Genomic DNA, 26,847 nt, shown 5'->3' on the forward strand with positions numbered 1-26,847 from the left:
GCTGTTTGTGAGTTCTGTATGTAGTCTGGTGCAGCCTCCTTTCCTGTTGCTGTTTTAGGGTTAGTTGTATTAACTATATTTTCACACTATCTGTGGTTTTGGGTGGAGTTCTCTGTGTCACCTCTCATGCCACCATCTTGAATCTTGTCCACCTCCTATTTTTCTTTTTTCTTTCTTATGTGCTTAAGATATTTTCCTTAAAATATTAAAAATTATAGCTAAACAATTTTAACTCCATATATTCATCATAAGGCCCTTAAAATGTTTTAACTCTTGAATCTTGTCTTTCATCTTCAGTTTGCTACATAATATTCTAGTCACCCTGTGCTTATCCTCTAAAAATTAATCTTTTTTTAAGTCATTGTTTACTTAGGATTACCAATGTTCTACTTATTTCTTTGTTCATCATTGATCTTTCCTCCTGGATTTTTCTTCTTTATCAGTGTCTGTGAGTGAGAAATTCTCTTAGTCTTGGTTTTGAAGTGTCTTTATTTTATCCTCACTTTTGAATGCTGGTTCAACTGGATAGAGAATTCTAGGTTAACAGGTAATTTCCCCCATCATACTGAAGATATTGTTCCATTGTCCTCTGCCATTTAATGTCTGTGATAGGAAGCCAGTTTTGTCTACATACTGTTTCTTTGCAGGTAATGTGACTTTCAGGCCCATTCTGGACATTTATAGAACCCAGAGCAAAATTACAAAAGGAAGCCCACACACATGTCTAAAAACATTTTATGTTTTAAAAAAAGCTGACAACTTGTTCAATAAAATATGCTCTGTCCTCATTTCTTGACAAATATAAATTTTTAATGCCTGGATGGCCCAGCCTCAAATTTAGGATTCTTGGAATCCTTCTGTTTCCATATTGGAATGTGTCAGGGTAGGTAGAGATTACCTCACAGCTCATCCTCCTTGCTTTCCAATCCTGGCTTCATCCCACAATATAAGGGGCTTCACACACATTTGTGGACACTCCATTTCCCAGCCCTACAGACCACTCCCTGGATGCTTCATGGCCTTAAGGGTGTACATTCTGTCCTTAGGGAGTTAGACATAGGGAAGAGGCCCATGAAAGTCCTGGAAGTAGGTTTGCACTCTCTGGGCAGGGAATTCTATGGTCTTGGGCACCTGGGACATGGTTTAGAGGGAAGAGGCAAACTTCAGGTGGTCATGTTGCTTGATGCTGCAGTAACCTCTCTAATGGCTTCCTCTCTTCCAGTCTATTCTTTACACTGTATCAGAGCAATTTTAAAAAATGTAAATCCCAGCATTTTATTTCCTTGTTTAAAAATCCTTAAAACCCTCACACTGCATTTGAAATAAAATCCATTAAAAGGCTACAAAGCTCTATGTGATAGCTCAATATACTGAGCACTTTGGGATGAGCCTTTATCCAAGATGTTTCTCTTCCTGAATACACTCTCCTACCTGCTCCTCACATGGCTGACTTGGACCTGCTGTACAGTTTTTGGCTTAAGTGTCATCAAGTATGACTCTCCCATTGTTTACCATCACTGTATCTTGTTCATTTCCTTCAGGGTACAAATAACAAATTTACTTATTTGTTATCTTCTCCTCCAAACTGTCCATCTACACTAGGGAGACATCACAGATACGATTTCCTGGGAATTCAATTTTGAATGGAGATTAGCACACAGGACATTTATTAGGGAGTACTCTATAATCAACACCTGTTAAACAAAAGAAAGTAGAATGGGCATCAGTCAGTGGATGCTGGCTGCTCAGAAAGGGGCCTAACTTTGAGCAAAGCAGTTCTTTTCAACTGAAGCCACCAAAGCTGATGGCTGTGGCTTGAGCAGGGCAGTATGACATCCAGGATGGTTGATGCCTTCTGAGAATCCACTTTCTCTACATGAGTTCTGGGAGTAGCTCCTTCAGAATTCTGCTGTGGGGCCTCTTTCCCTGGGAAATGTTATAAAAAGGAGGTTAGTAAGATGAACTATATGGCCCTGCTGCTACAGCTGGTATTGAGACTGTAGTCAATATTCATCTTTTCCCTCCTCTGCTGCCCATTTAGATTCTTCTGTTAACTAGCATCTCTGAAGTTTTGGGTGAGTCACCCAGACTCTCAAAACTAATGAGCTCCAGTTCTTGTTTACCATGCGTTTTCAGGCAGCACCCGCTGCACTTATCCATTTGCCATCAAAATTGCTCAATACAGTACTAAAATTGTTCAAGTTATCTGGGTGCCAAACATATGCCTTCCTGCCTCCATTGTGTAACAGAAGCTCTAGTGCCTCTCGATGCTAGGAATCCAACTCCCCAATTCCACCCCCACCTTCCCACTGCCAATCAGGATCTTTTTCTTGCCCACTGGTCCTTGGCATGAGGGGCCCAAAGTGCCTGGGTGGTGGTGTAGCTTAAGGTTCAGTAAAGACTCTTGTTGTGCCCACTGATAGAAATCGTTCCTTCTTTGGGAACCAAGGCTTTAAACTTGTAGTTACAGCTGTGAGGATGAAAAGCACAGATTCCTCAAGTAGGTCAGTGAGCTTGGTGGTAAGCAGGGATACTCCTGCCTCCATGCCTTTGATCCTACTCCTACTTACCCTCCTACTGGGAATACAGCACCATATAATGGTGATTGACCATTGCTGTGTCCTGGAAGGTAGCACTTTATCCTCACAGGTATCATCTCCAAGGTGGAACTTCAGCCAAGCTTTTAACAGTGTGCTGCATTGCTATTAGAACAATAGCTTCTGGGTGGTACACCATGTAAGGGAATGGTCATGTGCCCACTGTTACATTTCCTTTGCTGTAAAGTGGGTTCTGTCGTCAGATGCAATGATAGTGCAATGCTTTCATGGTGGATCAAGATGATATAAGCCCCTGGCTAAGACCCAGAAGATAGGGAAGGCAAACCCACAGAATATGTGTCTATTTATGTTAAAATAAATGACTGCCCCATCCAGGGTGGGAATCCAATCTAGTCACCTTTCCAACAAGTGGCTATTTGGTATCTTTACGGGATAGTGTAGAATTGGGTATCAACAATGGTTTCTATTGCTGGCAGGTTGATCATTTGTTAGGTTGACCTTTGTGAGGGGAGATCATGCTGTTGTTTCCATGTATAGCTTTCCTCCCTGCTCTCATGTCTTCTCTGTGCCTGGCTGATGAAAAAGTTGGCTGACACCGACTCCATGAGTCATTCTACTTGGGTGTTTAATGCCTCTTCAATGGCAGATATTCTCAGGACATGTGGAGAAAAGGGATAGAAGCAAAATTAGGCAGAAAGAGAAATGGGCTGCAGTACAGTCAACCAGCCCTCAGCCAAACCTGTGGGAAGTTCTAAAGCTGGGATGACTCTTTAGAATTACCCCATGTTGAGGGGATGGAGTCAGATTTTAACAATCCTGCATCAGTCAGTCTTTGTTGCAGGCTAGGTGTATGACCTTAGGTAAGATAGTTTCTTTAGCCAACACAATTACTGAAGAAGACTGTCAGGGTACAGCCTATCCAGGAAGTGGGTAAATAAGTCCTTCAGTCTTAAAGGAGAGATAGAATGGTATAGCATAACACTCACAAAAGAGACCAGTACTATTTTATTCACCAATATATACCCAAGCTTACTATAGTGCTTAGCATGTTGTAGATGTTCATATGAATTTTTTGAATAAATAAATTACTGAAATGTCCTGCTTTCCTAGTTTGGAATATAAAGGTCACATCTCATCCCACCTTCTAACATTTTACTATGAAAGTTTCAAAATTTAAAGAGGAGAACTCTTTCTTTTAACATTTTACCATATTTGCTTTTTTTATGGATATGCATGTTTACAGTATTCTTTTGCTGAAACATTTGCAAACCTCATGACACACTATCCTTAAATACTATATGCAACTCCTAGAAATAAGGTCATTATATTACTATTATCTAAAAAATAATGTAATCCCATCATGCCTAATATTCAGTCCATAGGAAATTTCTATGATTCTCCACATCTTTTATAGCTTTAAAAAAAGCCAGAAACATGATTCCATCAGGGTTCACATATTACATCTGAGAATCATATTTCTTTAGTCTCTTCTAACCTAGAACTTTCTTCCCATTTTTGCCAAGACTTAACTTTTTTCAAGAGACCAAGGCTAGGAGTGTGCTTTTCCCTCATTTTGGATTTGTCTAATCATTTTCTCATAGTGTCATTTTGTTTGTCCCAGATAAATTTACCTTTAATATTCTAAATCATGAGGCAAGCTCCAGCTGAGAATATTCTTACTACCCCCATCCCCATCCTGGGGTCATTCCAAGAAGTCTTCATGATGTGTACTAACATCCAGAGCATCTTTCCTGCTTCATAGCCAATTGCAGTTAGAATTCTTGCTCCCTGGAAGGTGATAGGCTTCATTATTCCTTTTCTTGCCAATGGGTTTCACTCCTGGGCAAGTTCATTATGGATTCGGTGAGACAGAGGAATGACCATGGAATGTTCTTGCGGTAAAAGGATTTAACATCTGGCTTTGCTCTACTGGCAATAGTTTGAGCACTAGAATTTTGTCTGTATTCAACAGTCTGCAGGTCTGAAATCCTCTTCTGTCTCTGCCTCCACCTCTTTATATAGTGATTCAGTCAATAGTAGCTTATTCCCTATGGGCATGGAATCAGTAGCCTAGCAGCAGGCCAGTTACATCATCAAGTAGTTTAGGGTCAGGTGAGGATCCTGGCCATAGGAGCTTTAATTTTCCCCACAAATACTGTCAGTTCACATGGATGGTGTAGAAATTCCACATTTAAGAGGCTCTTTCATGTGACAAAGGACAAGGAAGTAATTCTAAACAGAGTATATTGGATCTCTTTTATACATTAGGTGATCTTATATGGGGAGTGATACAGATGTGAAAGGTGCTGTGCTTGTAAGGGTGTGGTCTCATGCCTGGTCTAGGGAACAGAGCAGATTTATCTCTTTATGCCACCTGTTCAGCATTGTATCTACCTCAGCACAGGTAAAGATACAAATCAGCAGAGTAGTCTACTTTAGCCCGGGCTAAGACACTTGTTTATTTAATGTATGTGGTGAGCAAAGGGAATTCAGCTGGTTCTTAGGGTGAGGGTAAGAGGATTTAGAATAAAAATTCAGTTCTCCATTACTACTTCTATTTTAACCACCCCCTGTCCTGCCCCATTTTATGCCATGTTTATTTATCCCAAATATAAGAGCATATCCCTGTAGGGAAGGCCTGCCCCCCTTCCCCTACTGTTCTATGAGGTCAGCTGCCCACTACTTGACCCCAGATATGCCTGGCCTTAAGAAATTTGTTGTACCCATGGGAAAGGAGATAGATAAGGGACTTGAAGGCCAGATGCCTGGCCATGAAGGCCATATGCATGTGCATGTTAAAACACTTATGTAACCATGAATTAGCAGTATAAGTACAGCTGTGTGCAGAATAAAATGGCCTGTTTCAGCATCCAACATGACTCCTACTGCCTTCTTTGTTCTTTGCATTGCCCCAAAACCTCAAAGGCAACCCCCAGACCCCAACACTTGGCACTGTAAGCAGGATGAGGTAGGTGGTCACGAGAGCAATAGTCCTTCAACTCCTCTGGACATGGGGGGGTGGGGAAAGGAGATGTGGTTCCCAGTCTCTATTTGGTACCCGGTGGCAGTGCACTTGACTGTGTGGGCGGTGCCAGAGGATTGGGAGTCCATACAGCTGACTCCAGAGGCTATATGGATGGGGTTGGAAACGCTACAGTCCCTAGTCCCTCAGGCCAACCAGGAGTCAGCTGGGCGAGTGGTGTGGATGTTCCTGATGGTCATCCGCAGTGCCGCTCATGAAACTGCAGATTTGCAGCAGCGAGTGCACAGTCTCCAATGGAAGGAAAACTTGGAGCGATGTGTATGTTACGGGGATTGGTGAGTACTGCCCATCATGATGGGCAGAAAGCCCTGAGACTGGCACAGTCAGTGGTTTTGCATGCTCTCCCCACTATGCATCAATGCATGGAGGTGCAAGAACCCACAGGTGTGTGTGGGGGCATCCAGTAAATGACATATACGGCCATGGAACTGCAGGATTTGTCCAAGCAGTGTAAGCAACATTTGGGGGAATCTGTGCTTGCCTGGCTGTTGTGGCTGTGGGATGAGGGCACTGAGAATACTGAGCTCTCACCCTCTGAGGCGTCGCAGCTCACCAGCACGACAGCTGTGCCCTCTTTGCAGTGCACACTGCAGGACCCTAGGTGCACAGACTCACACACTAACACTAAGACCCCGATTAATTGGTTAATGGCTGCAGCAAAGGCAGTGTGGGATACCCCAGGGGACATGCCGGAGCATGTAACAAAGTGGAGCACATGTCTGGAGTTGGTGCACATGCTCTGTGAAATGGGTATCAGGCAAATGACGTCTGCTCCCCATTACTGCAGTCCAGATGAGGAACTGTTAATGCCCAGTATGAAAGATCTTGTTCTAGCCAATGGTCCTACAGGTACCTTTGGAGCTATCACTGCATTACTAGTGCCATACACTGACCACCTAATAGATGAGGCGGCATCAGCATTAGCTCGCTTGGGAGATGTAGAAGTAAAGTAACCTCAAGCCACCAAAATGAGAACTACCACTGTAAAGCAGCACAAAGGAAAAAAAATTAAAACAGCCACAGTGAAAACAGCGCCAGGGACAGCCATGGTAGGACTGCTGAAAGTGAGCCACAAACAGGTATGGACTGACCTTTTGGCTGCTGGATTGGTTCGTGAAATATTGATGGACAGCCTTTGGAGGTCTTGATGGTACTATGGAAGCAGTTGCGTCCAGACCAACGCTATTGCCCACTGCCCCCAAAGCAGGTGGGGGCGAGCACTGTGGTGTACCAGGAACCCACACTGGATGTGCTGACCAACTTCCTTCCCAACTAGGGGTGGGGCAACGTACTCAGTATACTGGGACACCAGAGGACCAGAGGCCCTTGAACTTGCTATTCACTGGTCCCCACAGAATATACAGAGGGTGTTGGCGCTGGTAGATATGGGTACTGAGTCCACCCTCCTTCATGGCCACCCAGATAGATTCTGGGGCCCCTCTGCAGGCATAGAGGGGTATGGTGGGCAAACAGTGCAGGTGTGGCAAGTGACTCTGACTCTGAGAATTGGGTGCATGCCCCCACATCAGTATGCGGTTTATGTATCTCCAACAGCAGAATACATTGTAGGGGTGGATGTACTGCATGGTCTAACAATGCAGATGACTCTGGGGGAGTTTTGGTTGCATGTATTGTGAAAATAGTGCAGCGAGGTCATCCCCACAGCGTACCTTTAGTGTTTCCACAAGCCACCCGCATAGTGAACATTAAACAATACTGGCTGCCTGGTGAATAGGAAGAAATCAGCCGAACCATTTTGCAGTTGGAGGAAGTACACATCATGCACCCAGCACGCAGCCCTTTTAAGTCACCCACGTGGCCTGTGAAGAAGCCTGACAGCACTTGGAGAATGATGGTGGACTATCGGGAACTCCCCCGCTGCATGCTGGAGTACTGAACATTACTGACTTGATGGATAAACTGACTGTGACTCTGGGGACTTATCACTTTGTGCTGGATCTAGCTAATGCCTTCTTTTCCATTGACATTGCACCGGGAAGCCAAGAACAGTTTGCCTTCACTTGGGAAGGCTGGCAGTGGACATGCAATGCTCTCCCACAAGGATACTTGCACAGTCCTACTTTGTGTCACGGCTTGGTGGCTAGTGACCTGGCCACCTGGTTTCATCCACCCTCAGTTCAAGTGTTCCATTATATAGATGATATACTGTTGACTTCTGATTCTCTTCCAGGTCTAGAAGCTGCGGCTCACAGTTTGCACCAGACCCTCCATGGGTGGGGATGGGCTGTCAACGAAGACAAGGTGTAGGGACCTGGTTATTCTGTCAGGTTCCTGGGTGTTGTCTGGTTGGGTAAGACAAAAGAGTTACCTGAAGCAGTGATTGATAATATGCAACAGTACCCCCATCCAGAAACTGTTAGGCAACTACAAACATATGTAGGCCTGTTGTGGTATTGGAGAATGTCTATCCCTCACTTTGACATGCTGTTGAAGCCACCGCATCACCTTATAAAACAAGGGGAAATGTGGGACTGGACGCCAGAGATAGAAAAGGCTTTTGCTGAGACAAAAAGAGAGGTGGCTCAGGCCCAGGTGCTGCAAGTCACTGACCTCTCCATACCATTCCTGCTGTTAGTGTCTGCCAGCATGGATGGGTACAGGTGGGGATTATGGCAGAAGCATGGGGCCCATAAAGTCCCAATAAGATTATGGTCTCAGTTGTGGTTTGGTCTCAGTTGTGGAAAGGAGATGAGACTCGCTGTTTGCTGTTGGAAAAATAGCTGGCAGCAGTGTATGCTGCCTTACTGGCTACTAAAGGAATCACTGGAATGCAAGCAGTACAGGTGGTTACTGCTCTCCTGATTGAGCGGTGGGTGCGAGCCTGGGCTACAGCTCCCTGGACTGGGGTTGCCCAGACACCCACCCTGACAAAGTGGGGAGCCTATTTAGAATGGGCTAGATTCTCTAAATGCCCTCTCTCACAGGAATTGCAAGTCCTGGGACCATTAACTTTCACGGTTGAACCCGCATCCACCTTACCGAGTGTGGAAGTGTCAACGGTAAGCCCCTATGAGGAGGGGACAGGGACGCCACCAGCAGAGGCTTGGTGTACAAATGGATCCGCAAAGGGCCATCCACTGACATGGGTGGCCATCACCATTCAGCTCGTACAGGAAGAGCTCTGGTATGAGTCCAGAGTAGGGCAATCAAGTCAATGGGCTGAATTATGGGCGGTGTGGCTTGTTTTGACTAGGGAATCAGGTCAGATAACCATCTGTACTGACAGTTGGGCTGTGTTTTGGGGCCTCATTGTCTGGTTGCCTCAGTGGGCAGCACAGGACTGGGGGATCAGCCATCGCCCACTGTGGGGACAAACGATGAGGAAGGACCTGTGGACCCGTGGGTTAAAGGAAGGTGCCCTGATACATCATGTGTCAGGACACTGCCCAGCATTAAGCTCTGGGAATGACATGGCTGATGCCTTGGCCAGGGCTTGTATGCTCCAGGAACTGCCCCCTACGGACATAGGGCCATGATTGCATAGGAAACTAGGGCATGTAGGCCCTAGAACCATGTGTAAAGCTGCCCAGAGGTGGCACATTCCATTGTGACATTTGCTGACATTTCTGACATTTGCTGACACAAAACAAGTGGTGCAAGCATGTGCTCAATGCACTTCCTTTTAGCTGCATCATTGTCAGGTATCCATGCAAGAGGGACAGCTCCCTCATCCACCACAACTGTTACAGATGTGGCAAGTAGATTACATAGGGCCTTTGCCCAGTAATCAGGGATGTAAATATGCATTCACATCAGTGGAAATCGCTACAGGATTGGGTTTTTCCCATCCCGTGGCCCAGGCTACCCAACACACTACTAAACAGGCTTTGGAGCACTTATGTGTCAGTTATGGGCACACATTAATGGTCAACAATGATCAAGGGAGCCACTTTACAGGACAGGAGATACAAGAATGGGCTCAACTACAGGACATTGTATGGCAATTATATGTGCCCTATCTACCCCAAGCTGCTGGAATGATAGAAAGGTATAATAGGCTATTAAACGACACGTTGAAACATTTAGGATGGACGCAGTGGGTTAAGCACTTGCCATAGCAGTATGCTTGCTAAGTGAGCAACCAAGGAAAATGGGGGAAAGTCCCATAGAGAGGTTGTTGGTAGCTTACCCATGTGTCTTAAAATATTTGAAACAAGACCCCAAAGAGTTGGAGCCACAGTTGCTGGAAGAAACATTGCTCCTTCCTGCCCCATGTACGCTGGTTGTACAGAGGAGTGGACGTGGCCATGGACCTTGGTGTTTGAAGGACATCCGTGGGCCGCATTGTATGAGGTATGGGGGAGGGGCTGACCCATGGGTTACAAGTTACCCCATGGATAGGAAAGTGGCCTTTTAAACTGACTGCTTCCTTGCCAGAGAGGGCAGCAGTCATACTGGCAGGGACTTTGGTTGTGCAAGTGTGGCCAATACCACAATTTCTGTTAAAGGCTGAACCTGATGCTCTGCCATTTTATTCAGGCACTCTGGTATGGCATCACAGACCAGGGAAACCGCCCCTGCAGCCACTGTTTTGTCACAAGATGACAAGGTCGGAATTCACTGCTGAATTTTATCAGACATTAAGAGAAGAGATAATACCCATTCTCCTTAAACTTTGCCAAAAAACAGAAGAGGAGGGAATACTTCCAAACTCATTCTATAAAGCCAGCATCACTCTAATACCAAAACCAGGCAAAGACACCACAAAAAAAGAAAATTACAGACCAATATCCTTGATGGACATAGATGCAAAAATACTTAAAATATTAGCAAACTGAATTCAAAAATGCATTAAGAGGATCATACACCATGATCAAGTGGAATTCATCTCAGGGATGCAAGGATGGTACAACATTCAAAAATCCATCAACATCATCCACCACATCAACAATAAGGACAAAAACCACATGATCATCTCCATAGATGATGAAAAGCATTTGACAAAATTCAACATCCATTCATGATAAAAACTCTCAACAAAATGGGCATAGAGGGCAAGTACCTCAACATAATAAAGGCCATGTATGACAAACCCACAGCCAACATCACACTTAACACCAATAAGCTGAAAGCTTTTCCCCTAAGATCAGGAACAAGACAAGGATGCCAAGTCTCCCCACTTTTATTCAATGTAGTACTGGAAGTCCTAGCTACAGCAATCAGACAACACAAAGAAATAAAATAGACCCCGATTGGTAAGGAAGAAGCCCAACTGTCACTGTTTGCAGATGACATGATATTGTACATTAAAAACACTAAAGAATCCTCTCCAAAACTACTAGAACTAATATCTGAATTCAGCAAAGTTGCAGGACACAAAATTAAAACACAGAAATCTGTGGCACTAATATACACCAATGAAGAACTAGTAGAAAGAGAAATCAGGAGAACAATCCCATTCACAATTGCACCAAAAAGAATAAAATACCTAGGAATAAATCTAACCAAGCAAGTAAAAGACCTATACCCTGAAAACTACAAGACACTCTTGGAGAAATTAAAGAGGACACTAACAAATGGAAATTCATCCCATGCTCTTGGATAGGAATAATTAGTATTGTCAAAATGGCCATCCTACCTAAAGCAATCTATAGATTCAATGCAATCCCTATCAAAATACCAACAGCATTCTTCAACAAACTGGAACAAATAGTTCTAAAATTCATTTGGAACAACAAAAGACCTCAAATAGCCAAAGCAATCCTGAGAAGGAAGAATAAAGCATAAGGAATCTTGCTTCCCAACTTCAAATTCTTCTACAAAGCCACAGTAATCAAGACTATTTGGTACTGGCATAAGAACAGACCCATAGACCAGTGGAACAGAATAGAGAGTCCAGATATTAACCCAAACATATGTGGTCAATTAATATACAATAAAGGAACCATGCATATACAATGGGGAAATGACAGCCTCTTCAACAGCTGGTGTTGGCAAAACTGGACAGCTATATCTAAGAGAATGAAACTGGATTATTGTCTAACCCCATACACAAAAGTAAACTTAAAATGGAACAAAGACCTGAATCTGAGTCATGAAACTGTAAGACTCTTAGAAAAAAGCAAAGGCAAAAATCTCTTGGACATAAACATGAGCAACTTCTTCATGAACATATCTCTCTGGCAAGGGGAACAAAAGCAAAAATGAACAAGTGGAACTGTATCAAACTAAAAAGCTTCTGTACAGCAAAGGACACCATCAGGAGAGCAATGAGACATCCTACAATATGGGAGAGTATATTGATAAATGACATATCCGATAAGGGGTTGACATCCAAATTATATAAAGAGCTCACACACCTCAGGAAGCAAAAAGCAAATAAGCCAATTAAAAATGGGCAGAGGAGCTGAACAGACACTTCTCCAAAGAAATTCAGATGGCCAACAGGCACATGAAAAGGTGCTCCACATCGCTAATCATCAGAGAAATGTAAATCAAAACCACAATGAGATATCACCTCACACCAATTAGGATGACCACCATCCAAAAGACAAACAACAACAAATGTTGGCGAGGATGTGGAGAAAGGGGAACCCTCCTACACTGCTGGTGGGAATGTAAACTAGTTCAACCATTGTGGAAAGCAGTATGGAGGTTCCTCAAAAAACTCAAAATAGAAATACCATTTGACCCAGGAATTCCACTCCTAGGAATTTACCCTAAGAATCCAGGAGCCCAGTTTGAAAAAGACATATACACCCTTATGTTTATCACAGCACTACTTACAATAGCCAAGAAATGGAAGCAACCTAAGTGTCCATCAGTAGATGAATGGATAGAGAAGACGTGGTACATATACGGAAAGGAATATTTTTCAGCCATAAAAAGAAAACAAATCCTACCATTTGCAACAACATAGATGGAGACAGAGGGTACTATGCTCATTGAAATAAACCAGGTGGAGAAAGACAAGTATCATGATTTCACTCATATGTGGAGTACAAGAACAAAGAAAAAACTGAAGGAACAAAACAGTTGCATACTCACAGAACTCAAGAATGGACTAACAGTTACCAAAGGGAAAGGGACTGGGGAGGATGGGTAGGAAGGAGGGATAAGGGGGAAAAGGGGGCATTATGATTAGCACACATAATGTAGTGGAGAGACACAGGTAAGACAGTACAACACAGAGAACTCTATAGCATCTTACTATGCTGATGGACAGTGACTGTAATGGAGTATGTGGTGGGGACTTGATAATGAGGGGAGTCTACTAACCATAATGTTGCTCATGTAATTGTACATCAATGATGCCAAAAATTTTTTTAAAAGGGGAAAAAAAGATGACAAGGTCGTTTGTATCCTCCCAGAGAACTGGGACTTGCCACTGCCACTGATGGTGCCTTTTGTCTGCTCTGTCTTCTCACCCAGTTTGACAGAGAGCAATAGTATGGTGGCATGGGCCCATACTTTTGCCCAGGTACATAATGTCTCCCATTGCTGGGTGTGTATAGAACTGCCTACAGAAATCACTGCCAGACTGACATGGAAAATTGCTCCCGCCAACCTGTCTGCGTGGGAACGCCTTTGAGCATGGAATCACAGTGATGCTGAATGTGAAGCAAGATGGCATGAAACTGATCAGGTGATCTGGCAATCAGCACACATTCTGCCTTGGGACAGTACTGTGTATAGTTGGTGGGGATGGATGTCTAGTTTACATGTAACCTTGCAAACTATAACTCCGCTGTGCATTGAACAGATTTCCATACCCAGCCACATGGTTGTCCAGTTACCCAGAGAACTGTGTGCCAATGTCAGTGTTAATCACACCCCTAAGTGCTGGTGGGATGTTCACACCCAAGTGGGCATTGTGCCGACTGATCCCCTGCTGGGAGAAAACATTTGGATATGTGGGGAATATGGCTGGTCCTATCTCCATGCAAATTGGACAGGCCATTTAACGTGGGGCCACCCCTACATATCAGGACAGGTATTGCAAATCTTGCTATGGCCCACACATAATTGGGATGCCATATATTCCCATTGGCATCACCCAAAATGGACAACATGGTGGTTTTACCCCCTGGCTATTTTCCTTCCAGGAGCCAGCACTATAGATGTAGAATTACAATAGAAGCCCTGGCATAGCATGTTGCTCATGCCTTGAATGTAACAAGATCCTCACTAGCCCTATTGCTAGAAGATGACACCCAAATGCGGAAGATGACTTCACAAAACAGAATGGCTCTGGATATACTCACAGCTGCACAAGGGGGCACCTGTGCTTTACTGCACGTTGACTGCTGTGTTTATATGTCAGACCACCAGCAGCAAATACAAGCTGCACTCCAGGAAGTGGATGATGAAGTGTTTCAGATACAAGTCTTATCCCAAGACCCCCTGTCTACTTGGTGGTCACAGCTTGGTCCCACTTGTCGGTGGTTCCTAACCATAGTGGCTACTGGGGTATATGGCCTCCTTGTCTGTTGCTGTTCTTTATATTGTTTCTGTGGGCTCTGGGCACAGGACTCTGCTTTGTGTGCAAGAAAGAAGCAGGCGGCTGCTGTCCTATAGAAAGGGGTGGGATATAGGAAAGGCACCCTCCCTTCCCCTACTGTTCTATGAGGACAGCTGCCTGCTGCTTCACCCCAGATATGTCTGGCCTTGAGAAACCTGTTGGGTCCATGTGACACTGCCTTCTTTATCTTCGCATTGCTCCAAAACCTCAAAGGCAAGCCCCAGACCCCGAGAATCCCCCAAGTAGTCTGATGGATAATGACTGAGGTTATAAAATTTGTTGACTGTCTTGCCAATGGGTTTCAACCCCGGACAAGTTCACTATGGATTCAATGAGACCAAAAAATGACAATGGGATGTACTTGGGGTGAAAGGGTGCATACCCAAGTTTAACCTCATGGTGGCAGGTCAATCATTAGAATCCTGTCCACTCAGAGCGAGTCTGCATGCAGCAAGCTGGTCTCTGCCTCTAGGTCTATCTGCCCCCCCACAGCTGTCTCATCTCTGCTCTTCTGCAGTCTTGCAGTCCTGTGGCCATGCAGCAGCCATGCAACCGTGTTATCCAGAGCACTGGGCGGAGCTCTTTATAGAGTCAATAAGGAAGTATTGCCCACACGTGTGTAATGAGGGAGCCAACCAGGGCCAGGTGAGAATCCCGGCCACAGGAACCTTCACTTTATCCACAGTGACTCATCATGTTTATCTGTTTAGTTAAGCTCATTGAAAATCAAGGTGGGATCTCCTAGTTAAATTCTGTATGTTATTTACACTTGCAAAATCCTAAAACAGCTATGGCATTCCTGAGTCTCAAAAATAATTACATTGTTTTTGAGACTGTCAAAACAGATTTCCCAACTGTGTATTACAGAAACAGGTAAGCAATCTTATTTGGTGAACTAAATGTTCTCTATTTAGCCATTACAAGAGTTGTTGATTCTCTGGCTTATTCCTCTTAATCTTGACCAATCCCAAGAGGAGGAAGAGAGAAGGGGAAAACAGGTGGAGATAATCTGGATGCTCCCAGCTGTTTTCATTCTCTCAGAAGAAATAATATTCAAGTTTTTTAGCCAGTAACTGAAATCCCCTTTAATTTTGCTTGCCCACTATCAAGAAATTTCCAGTGACCTATGAAAAACAAATGTCCACCTAAGAGACCTTTAAGGAAGGAACACTACCAGAAGATTTTCTTGGCAAAAAAAAAAATTGTGTAAGAGGTGTCTGATCAGGAGTTAGACAGCCCAGTTGAAGGAAGTGGAGTTGAACTGGCTGACCCACACCTGCTCAAACTGACACAGAGGAAGAGCACAGTTGAGCAAAGAGAGCAAAGGTGGTGTTATAATTTTGTACCTACTGAGAGATTAACTTTTGAAATGAAATTCTGAAGTCCACAAGAGTGATCAGAATCATTCTTCCATTCCTACTCCCCCTTGAACCTTACATTAACTGTATTTGATTAGGTTTTTAACCGGCTGTCTTGCTAATGGGTTTCAGGCCTGGGCAAGTTCGCTATGGATTCAGTATGACCAAAGAAAATGACAGCAAAACATTCTTGGGGTGAAAGGGTTATACCCAACTTTATTTCCAGGTGGCAGGTCAGTCACTAAAATCCCATTCACTCAGAGTGAGTCTGCAGGCAGCAAGCCGGTCTCTGCCTCTGTGCCTCTCTGTCTGCACAGCCGTCCTGCACAACCATCCTCCAGGCCTCTGCACAGTTGTCCCACACAGCCATCCTCTGGGCCTATCTGCACAGTCCTCCCGCACAGCCATCCTCTGGGCCTCTGTCATCCGCGCTGCCACCACTCCAGCCTCTGTTCTCCTGCAGCCCTGCCACCATGTCATGCCCAGAGCACTGGGTGGAGCTCTTTTTATAGAGTCAACAGCCATGTATTGCCCACAGATGTGCAGTGAGCTAGTCAACCACAGCCACAGCCAGGTGAGAATCCTGGCCACAGGAACTCTCATTTTATTCACACTGGCATAGTCAGTATCAGCAGGAACATAAATAGAAGTCCTTCCCCACCTCTGGAGGTACAGCCTGGTTTCTTCATTAAAGTATTACTGTCAGTTGAGATTTTTTTGCCCTGTAGAAAAAGTTTAGAATGCTTTAAAATAATTTTAACTCAGGGGGGTAAATTACCAGGGCAAAATACCATTGAAACTGAAATCAGTCAAAGGGAGAAATAAAATGGGAGAAACCTGTTTATTTCTTACAAGCAGTTGTCGTGCGTCTCTCACGACCCAGCTGCAGAAGAAGAGGCCCCACCCAACCTCTCAAGTCCAGATAAGCCCTCGCTCACCCTGGTAATCACCTATTGATAGGGAGATAGCCTACTTCTCTCCACCCCTTGGAAACACCTATTGATATGGAGAGGCACTAAGGCCAGGTGAGAGATTCTGGAAATATTGCAATTTTACCCACAATAATCTTATTTGAAACACGTAATTTTGCTATTTTTAGATAGTAATTACAGAGAACTTTAGGTGCTGAAAGTAATAAAAACCACCTAGCACTAGTGTACAGGCCAGTTAGGTGAAGAACCTATTTGTCTAATGGAAAGCTACTTGGGCCAATTAATACTAATAAATATGTGTGGAGAAAGTGAAGGTTCCTATAACCAGGATTCTCACCTGACCCTGGTTGACTTGCTCACTACACACATATGAACAATATGTCATTATTGACTCTATATAAAGAGCTCCAACCAGTGCTCTGAGCAACACAGTGGCACAGCTGCTGCAAGGCTACAGGAGAGCAGAGAAGAGACCAGAGTGGTGGCAGCATGGAGGACAGAGACTGAGACGGTTGCAGAGGTAGAGAGGCCCAGAGGCAGAGACCAGCTTGCTGCATGCAGACTCGCTCTGAGTGGATGTGCTTTTAGTGATTGACATGCCACCGTGGGAATAAAGTTGGGCATAAACTCTTTCACCCTAAGAACATTCCACTATCATTTCTTTGGTCTCAGTGAACCCATAGTGCACTTGTGTGGGGCTGAAACCCATTGGCAAGACATCTCCTTTCTTCACCAACTTGTACCTGTCCTCCAATTTCACCTTCCCAGGATTTTTTCTCCCAGTCACCTAATTTGTGGTCCCTCATTTGTGTTCACTTAGCACCCTGTATTACAACACTTTTCACTCTGTACTGGATTAAGGAACCAGATTACCTATTCTGTGAGATCAGCAACCATGTCTTATTCAACGTTTTACTCTCCAAGATGCTCTTAGTATGGCATCTGGCAAATGATAAGCAGCCAGTGCTCAGAAAATTTGAGGACATAAACCATAACTCACCGTCTTTTTCTCAAACATGCTTTACAGAAGTTCTTTTGATCTACTATGAGCCTAAAGAAACTGACTTCAGGTTTTTGAGCAAAGTAGGCTTACAGAATTTTTAGTAAATTCACTGAATTGCTACAACATTAATCAAACTCCTTTATTCAGTGGATATTGAGGGTCTACCACATGGACCCTCATTCAGTGGATATTGAGGGCACCGTACCAAGCCCAGCAGTCTTGTTTCAAAGAATTTATAATGTAGAGAAGACAATTTATCTCTTACAGGAAATGTACAGCACATTTCTGGGCAATGTGAGATTTATGTATCGGAATATATAAGGTGTCCTGGAAATCAGGGAAGGTTAGTGACACTGAGTGAACTTGAATCAGAGAAGAGGATGCAGGGAAGACAAGAGTAGGTAGCATTTGACCTGAATTTGAAAGGTGAGGAGACTGATGCGTACTATGGTATGTTGCTGAAGATAACCACTGCCTGACAGTAATTAAAGCAGTAGAAAGAGATGCTATTCAGAAACGATGGCAATTGTAAAAAATTGTTTTTACTGCTTTAACTACCGTCTGACTCTGGTTGTCTTTAGGAGAGGAGAGAATAGTGATTCAGGGTAATTCAGACAGGCAAAAGAATAAACAACTGCAAAAAAACTAAGGTAATTTGGGGGGAAAGTAGGTAATCCAAAGAGAGTTGAGTAGTCAAGGAAAATGGGAATTCTCTGTAGCCAGAGCCTAGTGTTGAGGAAGTGCCTAAAGAGGAGGAAAAATAGGCTTCTTTTAGTAGATTAGCACTTCTTTTAGATTAGCTGAGCTGTTTGGTGACTCAGAAAATGTCTTTCTATTTATTCATGTAAGCACAAATGGGAAAAGTGCATTCAACAAGATGGGAAGGTTATGCCAGGAAGTTTGGAATTTAACCTGTGGAGCCAACTGGGAGACTTCAGAGAGCCCAGTGTTTAAGATTAAGGCAGGAGCGGCAGTAATCAATCCCTCTTCTGGCCTCAGTTTACTCATATAAGAAAAGGGTGGAGTACCTTCGAATCTTGACAGCTTGCTTCTGAGGTACCTCTGCCTCACCTCCTCCTTCCTTCTGATCCCGTCCAGTTACCACCTTCCTTATCCCCGATGAAGTGCCTTTCCACCAGCATGGTAAACAAGGTGGTGGAGGGGCAGGTCTCTGGAGCAATACGAGGCGCTGCTCCGAGGCCCTTTATCCCAGGCAGCACCAACTGGGAAGTGCCTAAAGCAGGCGGGGCGCGCTACTGAGGCAGGGACCTTGGGTGTAGTCAGAGTAGGGTGAGGGCCTCTGGAAAAAGACTTACTAAAACTCTATATTAAACAATTAAAGAGTCACATTAATTCTCTAAAGTAAAATATTAAACTAGGAATATAAGCATTCTTCAGTGAAGATTAGTTAAAACTAAAAGCCAGGAATAACCTGGCCAGGAATGTTTGAACATCTCTCAGATAAAGAAATACCCCAGCATAGCCCATGTCTTGTTTATATCAATTAAATGAGGCTATTGTAAAATTTACTTTAGCACGCTAAAAGGCCCAGTTTATCTTTAACTTTACCCAGATGCTGCTTTTCCTCCTCCAGCCCTAATCAAGTCAGTAACTCAGCTCACCTTGAAAGCAAAACAAGCAGCCTTGACTGATATACTCCCAAACCAAGAAACTGCTAATCTGAGAAAAGATCAAAACAGTAAATTTCTTATGTTAACTCCACAAAATAGTCTAGAAAACTGATAAGAAACTTAGTGTCTTTTTGAAAATAAACACTTAGAGACCATCTAGTAAATCCACATCCCTAACTCTTGGTCTCTCAACTGCCTATAAATCCCCTAAACAACGCACCACCACAGACTCTCTTGTCCCCTCCTGGTATAAGCCGGGAGCTCTGTTCTTTCACTTTATCTCTAAATAAAAGCCTGTACCTTGCTCTCCTACCTTAACTGTTTGTGAAGCTCATTCTTCAGCTTCGTGAACAAGAACCCCGGCGTCACTACGGCGGCAGGGAGAGTTTCCGGTCGCTTTTCCGTCCTAGGTCCTTCGGGTGTCTGGCGGACCCTCCCCATGGCCAAGCCATCAGGGGAGGCGGCAGGAGCCAGCCCCTCGCACATCTCTACTGCCTGAGAGGCAAAAGCCTTTGAGTGCCGGCAGCCACTGAGCTCCGCCGCGACTCTCCGCAGAGCCCGGGGGCTGGGCTTGGTCGGCCAATCGGCTTCTAGAGAAGTTCCCGGCGCTCGGGCCTGGGGCCCAGCAGGACATGGGCGCCACACCGGGTAGGAAGGAGGCTAGATCCGGGAACCCGGGCGCCGCGCGTGGCGTCGGGTCACGTGAGGCGGCCCGGGCTACGTGATCGCGCCTGTGCCCCGGCGCCGCTCCCGCTTCCGCTCCTCCCTTTGGCGGTCCACGGCCCGCCGCCGGCTGGCCATTCTCCCGCTTGGCGAGCTTCCAAGATCCGTCGGCGCTCCCGGCGGCTGGGCTCAGCTGGACTGCGCGCGGCAGCGGCGGGCCTCGCAGGTAGTCGTGGGGGCGCTGGCCCGGGCTGGCAGGCCGCATCCCCCCTGCCGGTCTCCCAGCTCCCTTCTCCCACGGGCCGGGCCTTCGTGTCCCGTTACTCCCGCGCCCTTCCTGTCTGCCGGCTCTGCTGGCATTGGTCCTTAGCTTCCCGGCGTTGCGCCCGGGCCGGTGATGGGGGCGGTGGCCCGGCACTGTTAGCATGTCAGCTAGTGTTTTTTCCGAGGGAAGAGAGACGGATGGGAGAAGCTAGGGAAAGTTTTCCCTCCTCTCTATTTTCGAGCTGCCCACATGTGACGTCTGTCAGTGCTCTCTGCACTGCTTTGCGGAGAAGAAACCTCCCTTCGACTCTCAGCCTCCCCACTCGTCCCTTCCCAGATTTTAGCATCTGCTTCGCCTCCGAGACGTTGATGTGTTGCAAACCATATTCTTCAGTGATTCTCTTTCCCCGACAACACTGGACCCACATAAGTGTATTCACTTAGTAGGGAGCGCAGCTTTATACAGGAGTGCAGTGAACTGAATGAAATGACATCTCTCTTGTGCTGCCTGGGATAAAGTACCTGCTTTCTTTCAGATGACCAATGAGGCCCGCTCTGTTCTGGTCTTTTGTAAGTGTTTTTTTTTCTTTATATTTATTTCCATGTGAGACACTCCCAAGTCATTGGCTGCAGAACTCTTGCAGCTGGGGATTATGATTTTATAAAGCAATATTATAATGCTCTTTAAAAACCACATCAAATTCATAATCTTGTCTTTGGCCTGTTCTTTTTAGCGGGGGGAGGGGCGGGATTATAGCCTTTGGAAGCAAAAACTGAGTTTCTGAAATTGGTGTGTGTTGTTGGATAGTAACATCAAAACATCAAGATATAAAATGCTGAAAGGAGTGGAAAATGATTTAACCCTAATGGCAGTTTTCAGTGTGCTTTAAACTAAAAAGTATCCATAATGAAGTGCAACATGGGAGAATTTAACCTCTTTGAACTGTTTTCGGATTCAGTTTGTACTATAGATTTTACTGATATGCAGCTAATCTGTGAGATGGATATCTTTTAATCAATTGTGTGAATACCAGTCTATTAGTACTTCTAGACAGGTCCCTTCTACCCTCTAGTCTGTTTCTCTCAAAGAGGAGGGAAATAAATCGTTAAGGAGATTTCTTCCACAGTGATTTTTGTGTGTGTGATCCAAATGATCAAGTTCTGGGAACTTCAGAAAACAGTTATGAAAACCAGAGCTATCGTGTTTTGAGGCTTAAAACAAAAATTTTTTAACTTTTTAAATTAAAGAGTGCTTGTATAATCCAGCAAGAGTTTAGCTTGGTCTTAATAATATGCAGCTCAAACTGGGAAATCTGAGACAATGTCCTTTATCTGAAAGTCCCAGTGGGGAAAATGAAACTGAAGGGCAAAGATCTTTATTATTATTATACTATTTCTTCTGTGTGTGTTACAGTAAACAGTAAGTCATGCCTGGGAAACAAGGGCTCTCAGGAAGTCTAGAATCTAGGCCCAAGCATTGGGTAGCAAACTATCTAAATTTAATAGCTGGGGATACCTCTATATTTTTTTAGTATCAGATACACTTTTTAAAATGTGATCATACTCATGCAGGCCTAATAAATTGTAAGATGTGAAATAACCTCAGGAGGTGACGAATCCCATCTGGGGAAGACTATACTCAAACCATTCCTGAAGGATGTTTTCTATCCTTCCAACAACCCCAGAAAAGACTCTGTGGTTTTTTTGAGGTTAGCATTCCACAGGGGCAAAGAGTATCTTTTCCAAGAATATTCTTGATGCTTAAGAAAATGTTTTGGAAATAAAGTATCCCCTCTCTAGTGCTTCAATCATGAACTCAAATGGTAGAGTGGAAACATGCAGTAAGATTCCTCACAGCTGTGGTAGAATGTTTCCAGAGCTGGTTGCCAGCAAGTCCTCCCATCCTTGTGCTTGCCTGCTGCTCTTCCCATCAGGACACGGGGCTGTTGCTGCTTCATTTAGATCTAGGCTGGCCTTGTGACTTGCTTTGACAAGGAGAATGTGGCAGAAGTATTGTTGTGCCAGTTCTGTGTCACCATAAAATCACTTTATGATGGTGATTATCTGACATAGTTCTTAAAATGCATGGCAACTTTAGCTTTAACTCTGTTGGAAGCCAATCAGCATGTATAGAGGCTTGGGCTAAACTAGGTGGAGAAAGAGAGACCTCCTTGAATGGCCCAGATTGGTGAGTGAGGCCTGTTTCAGTCCTAATTAAGCTCCCAGTGCCTGTGACCTCATGAGTAAACCCAGCTGAGTCCAGTCAAAACACAAATGAGAGAAATAACAAAGAGCTATTGTTTTAAGCCCCTGAATTTGGAGATGGTAAGTTACTCAACAGATAGCTGACAACATAGCGTCTTGTACCATGAAAGCCTTGGTGTAAATCTGTTTCACGTGTACGTCAGTGCCAAGATGTGATTCCTGAGCACAAATTGTGGCCAACATATGCAGCAGTGTGTTTCTAAATTAAGTAAACCTTTGCTTCATAGTATATATGGGTGTACTTAATTAGTTAAACTGAAGACTGTGACTATATCTCATATAAAGTAATTGGTTAAATTAAAAATCATTTTCTTTTGTGTAATTGGTTATTGTATGTATGATTGCTGTTCTTAGTCTTATTAATGTAAGACTTTAAGTTGACACTTTATGATGGTGATTTTCTGACCTATTTTAAAGGAATTACCTATTATTGAGATGATAGTTGTGTGGCAGTTTGTCATTTGGTAAATTTAGCACCATGACTGTAGCTGTAAATCCTTGCAGTACAAATGTAAGATCTGCAGTGAACACACCTATGAGAAATGTTTTGTGCCCAAAAGTCAAGGAGAGTGAATCTTATGCAGACTGTCATTTCTAATGTGTGTTATAGAACTTTAAACAAATGATAGTTTTTTTCAGGAGCACTTCTATCATTGCTTTTTTTTTTAAATAATTATTTTTTATTGAAGGGTAGTTGCACAGTATTACATTACATTAGTTTCAAGTGTACAACACAGTAGTAGAACATTTATATACATAATTCGAGGTTCCAGCTATCACCCTACCAAGCTGTTACAATATCTTGACTATATTCCTATATTCCTTATGCTATACATTACATCCCGGTTACTTATTTTTTTTTTTTTTTTTTTTTTTTTGTGAGGGCATCTCTCATATTTATTGATCAAATGGTTGTTAACGACAATAAAATTCTGTATAGGGGAGTCAATGCTCAATGGACAATCATTAATCCACCCCAAGCCTAATTTTCGTCAGTCTCCAATCTTCTGAGGCATAACAAACAAGTTCTTACATGGAGAACAAATTCTTACATAATGAATAAGTTACATGGTGAACAGTACAAGGGCAGTCATCACAGAAACTTTCGGTTTTGCTCATGCATTATGAACTCTAAACAGTCAGTTCAAATATGAATACTCATTTGGTTTTTATACTTGATTTAAATGTGGATACCACATTTCTCTCTTTATTATTATTATTTTTAATAAAATGCTGAAGTGGTAGGTAGATACAAGATAAAGGTAGAAAACATAGTTTAGTGTTGTAAGAGAGCAAATGTAGATGATCAGGTGTGTGCCTGTAGACTATGTGTTAATCCAAGCTAGACCAGGGCAATAAAACATCCACGTATGCAGAAGATTTCTCTCAGAACAGGGGGGGTGTGGTTCTAAGCCTCACCTCTGTTGATCCCCAATTTCTCACCTGATGGCCCCCCTGCGACTGTGCCTGTCTTAGGTTGTTCCTCCCTTGAGGAATCTTACCCGTCTCTGGCTAACCAGTCATCTTCCGGGGCCATACAGGGAAATGTGAAGTTGGTAAGTGAGAGGAAAGCCTTATTGTTTGAAAAGGTTAGCTTTTTACTTCTTTGCATATTTATGCCCTGTGGCTTCTATGCCCAGCATTTGTCTTGAGTTATCTTTACCACTTGGAAGAATTATGATACTCGGTAAATTTGATACGAGGCACGAATTCTATTTAAGGGTTGTAATTAGGAAGGAAGAAGAAAAGCTATAGAAGTAGCAGGCGGAAGAGAACATGGGAAGATTGATTATTTCTTTGGCATATCTTCTTATACAGTACTTCAGCATGAATAGGTTTTAAGCTACTAAAATTGCGCACACACATTAACATAATAGGAGTATAGTTACATAACCAAAGCATATCTGTAATTACCAGCCATCTCCAGTGAAACCAAGTAAACCAGTTAGGCACCTTAGGCATTTGTGAAAACTTATCTATGACATGGTGGATATTGTCCAACTGGACTTGAACAGTCTGAGAGAAATCAGACAAATTAAAACAACCCATTCCTGGGGACTGGTCACATGCCATATGTTCTTTTAACAGTAAATAGTCTGTAGTTGTAAGACTTTGGAGCGCTACAATTTGCACTTCTCCAAATTCTTGGTTGAGTTCCAACAGTATAGATCCAGTCAAATTTGTTGTTTTACTGTATGCACAGGCCAGCTTAGATATCTCCTTCCTCATTCCCATGGCAAGTCCAGGAACTGGTGGGATGAGTGCATCTACACCTGTAGCAGTGCGTGAATCTTTGTTGGGGTTTTTTGATGATCATCTTCTGGCATGAGTCTTCCAGAGAGTGCTGATGTTGGAAGTTCTTTTTCATATCGTATCTTAGTTCATTTTTGGGGTAGCCCAATTAGGCTTTGATCCTCTGTATAAACACAAACCAGACCCTTTGCCTACACTTTTATATGCCCTTTATACCCTTGTGTAGAACTCGTTGGAGGTTACCACACAGGAACTGCCCTTTTTTTTTTTGCTTTGTTTTTGGTATCACTAATCTACACTTACATGACAAATATTATGTTTACTAGGCTCTCCCCTATACCAGGTCTCCCTATAAACCCCTTTACAGTCACTGTCCATCAGCATAGCAAAATGTTGTAGAATCACTACTTGCCTTCTCTGTGTTGTACAGCCCTCCCTTTTCTCCTACCCCCCCATGCATGTTAATCTTAATACCCCCCTACTTCTCCCCCCCTTATCCCTCCCTACCCACCCATCCTCCCCAGTCCCTTTCCCTTTGGTACCTGTTAGTCCATTCTTGAGTTCTGTGATTCTGCTGCTGTTTTGTTCCTTCAGTTTTTCCTTTGTTCTTATATTCCACAGATAAGTGAAATCATTTGGTATTTCTCTTTCTCCGCTTGGCTTGTTTCACTGATCATAATACCCTCCAGCTCCATCCATGTTGCTGAAAATGATTGGATTTGCCCTTTTCTTATGGCTGAGTAGTATTCCATTGTGTATATGTACCACATCTTCTTTATCCATTCATCTATTGATGGACATTTAGGTTGCTTCCAATTCTTGTCTATTGTAAATAGTGCTGCAATAAACATAGGGGTGCATCTGTCTTTCTCAAACTTGATTGCTGCGTTCTTAGGGTAAATTCCTAGGAGTGGAATTCCTGGGTCAAATGGTAAGTCTGTTTTGAGCATTTTGATGTACCTCCATACTGCTTTCCACAATGGTTGAACTAACTTACATTCCCACCAGCAGTGTAGGAGGGTTCCCCTTTCTCCACAGCCTCGCCAACATTTGTTGTTGTTTGTCTTTTGGATGGCAGCCATCCTTACTGGTGTGAGGTGATACCTCATTGTAGTTTTAATTTGCATTTCTCTGATAATTAGCGATGTGGAGCATCTTTTCATGTGTCTGTTGGCCATCTGTATTTCTTTTTTGGAGAACTGTCTGTTCAGTTCCTCTGCCCATTTTTTAATTGGGTTATTTGTTTTTTGTTTGTTGAGGCGTGTGAGCTCCTTATATATTCTGGATGTCAAGCCTTTATCGGATGTGTCATTTTCAAATATATTCTCCCATACTGTAGGGTTCCTTTTTGTTCTATTGATGGTGTCTTTTTCTGTACAGAAGCTTTTCAGCTTAATATAGTCTCACTTACTCATTTTTGCTGTTGTTTTCCTTGCCCGGGGAGATATGTTCAAGAAGAGGTCACTCATGTTTATGTCTAAGAGGTTTTTGCCTATGTTTTCTTCCAAGAGTTTAATGGTTTCATGGCTTACATTCAGGTCTTTGATCCATTTTGAGTTTACTTTTTTATATGGGGTTAGACAATGGTCCAGTTTCATTCTCCTACATGTAGCTGTCCAATTTTGCCAGCACCACCTGTTGAAGAGACTGTCATTTCGCCATTGTATGTCCATGGCTCCTTTATCAAATATTAATTGACCATATATGTCTGGGTTAAAGTCTGGATTCTCTAGTCTGTTCCATTGGTCTGTGGCTCTGCTCTTGTGCCAGTACCAAATTGTCTTGATTACTATGGCTTTATAGTAGAGCTTGAAGTTGGGGAGTGAGATCCCCCCTACTTTATTCTTCTTTCTCAGGATTCCTTTGGCTATTCGGGGTGTTTTGTGTTTCCAAATGAATTTTTGAATTATTTGTTCCAGTTCATTGAAGAATGTTGCTGGTAGTTTCATAGGGATTGCATCAAATCTGTATATTGCTTTGGGCAGGATGGCCATTTTGACAATATTAATTCTTCCTAGCCACGAGCATGGGATGAGTTTCCATCTGTTAGTGTCCCCTTTAATTTCTCTTAAGAGTGACTTGTAGTTTTCAGAGTATAAGTCTTTCACTTCTTTGGTTAGGTTTATTCCTAGGTATTTTATTTTTTTTGATGCAATTGTGAATGGAGTTGTTTTCCTGATTTCTCTTTCTGTTGGTTCATTGTTAGTATACAGGAAAGCCACAGATTTCTGTGTGTTGATTTTGTATCCTGCAACTTTGCTGTATTCCGATATCAGTTCTAGTAGTTTTGGGGTGGAGTCTTTAGGGTTTTTTATGTACAGTATCATGTCATCTGCAAATAGTGACAGTTTAACTTCTTCTTTACCATTCTGGATTACTTGTATTTCTTTGTTTT

General features: G+C 43.4%; 1 protein-coding gene and 1 long non-coding RNA gene across 14 annotated transcripts in view; one reads left to right on the forward strand and one right to left on the reverse strand.

Moving 5' to 3' along the window:
- Positions 1-717: 717 nt before the first annotated feature.
- On the reverse strand, positions 718-19,681 carry LOC130681427 (uncharacterized). The gene is made up of 2 exons (XR_008994574.1): positions 19,321-19,681; positions 718-1,926 (listed from the first exon to the last, which is right to left on the reverse strand). It is a non-coding gene; the product is annotated as an uncharacterized LOC130681427 (long non-coding RNA).
- A 67-nt stretch (positions 19,682-19,748) lies between these two features.
- Positions 19,749-26,847, forward strand: part of RCBTB1 (RCC1 and BTB domain containing protein 1) — a 103,888-nt gene continuing 96,789 nt past the window's right edge. For 6 of the 13 annotated variants that reach the window (XR_005034040.2, XR_005034041.2, XM_036932559.2 and 3 more), the window contains exon 1: positions 19,749-19,896. The gene's annotated coding sequence lies outside the window, so the exon portion shown is untranslated. Of the gene's footprint in view, positions 19,900-20,470; positions 20,505-26,847 lie in introns of all 13 variants that reach the window. The other 7 variants (XM_057494567.1, XM_057494568.1, XM_036932557.2 and 4 more) reach the window with 4 other exon arrangements.

The sequence above is a fragment of the Manis pentadactyla genome, chromosome 17, assembly GCF_030020395.1.
Source record: "Manis pentadactyla isolate mManPen7 chromosome 17, mManPen7.hap1, whole genome shotgun sequence".
Taxonomy (NCBI): domain Eukaryota; kingdom Metazoa; phylum Chordata; class Mammalia; order Pholidota; family Manidae; genus Manis; species Manis pentadactyla.